A 1,159-nucleotide genomic window follows, 5' to 3' on the forward strand; every position below is an offset into this window, starting at 1 on the left:
GTTCATGCTTCGTCATGCAGTCAGCCCAGGTAATGACAAGGCCTCATGACATCATGCTATTGTTTGCAGTTGCCAGGTACCCATATGAACTGAAGTACGCCATTTTATATGTTATGGACAGAATTAAAGAAACGCTTATCGTGCATCCGGTTTTATCAGTGCTGTGTGTGCTAATTTCATGTTTATGCATTATTATTGATGAATAAAAATAAAGAATTGATATCGCTGTGGTAACATACGTTGCCTGGGTAAAATAATTTTATTTTTTATTCTTATTTAGGATTTTTAGGCGTGATTTTTTTTTTCTTAAAGACACAGTTAGTCAATGTCAACGGTGCAAAAACAAACGTAAAATATAAAAGGGTTTGTGTGCCTCGTGTAGGTTAGTAGGACAGCGTTAAATAAATACAGCTACCAATTTCCTAGTTGGCACCTTAGTACCCTCCCTCCCGCACCCCTGAAATGTTCCTGTTATTTGTTTGTTTAAAAAAATATGGTTTAATTTTCATCGTTTCCCCCATATCGTGAGAAAGTAAACCCTTGTTTTGTTGTTCTTGCTAATATACTTAAATATGTCCTTACTTTCGTTGTGTTTCTAAGCAAGAAAAAAAGCTGGAATTTGAAGGCCATTCGGACGGTTCAAAGCTGTACTAAACAAGTGTCGGTATTTCAGCACATGTTGTACTTGATTCTTAAATTCCCTCACAATGGACTGGTTTATATTCCTGGCGTGTGCACTAGAACACTGTCGTCAAGCTAGTTTACAACATGCACATAGAAAACACTTTATGACTACCGAGTTCTGATTTCCTTGTATGTCCGGTAGTCGCTTGATATTTTGCTTGTTTGAATTCTTTGCGATGCTTTATAAATATAATTCATAGCTATGTAGGTATGATTATGCGCATTTGCTGATTTAGAAAACCAGTGCAGTTAAAATTAATGATAATCACATGATCCTTATAGCATGAAACCATTATAAGGATTTAAAGTGTAGGTGGGTCTGGACCAGTTCAGACCTCGGATATTAATAGAAAGTAATGAATAATTAAAAAGCCACGTTGACAATTCATTAACTTGATCGTCCGCAGAGGAATACTGTCGAGATCAGTTTTTTGCAGAATTAATATCATGTGAATATGGGTTGGTTTAACACGGA

Source organism: Penaeus monodon, chromosome 20, assembly GCF_015228065.2.
Source record: "Penaeus monodon isolate SGIC_2016 chromosome 20, NSTDA_Pmon_1, whole genome shotgun sequence".
Taxonomy (NCBI): domain Eukaryota; kingdom Metazoa; phylum Arthropoda; class Malacostraca; order Decapoda; family Penaeidae; genus Penaeus; species Penaeus monodon.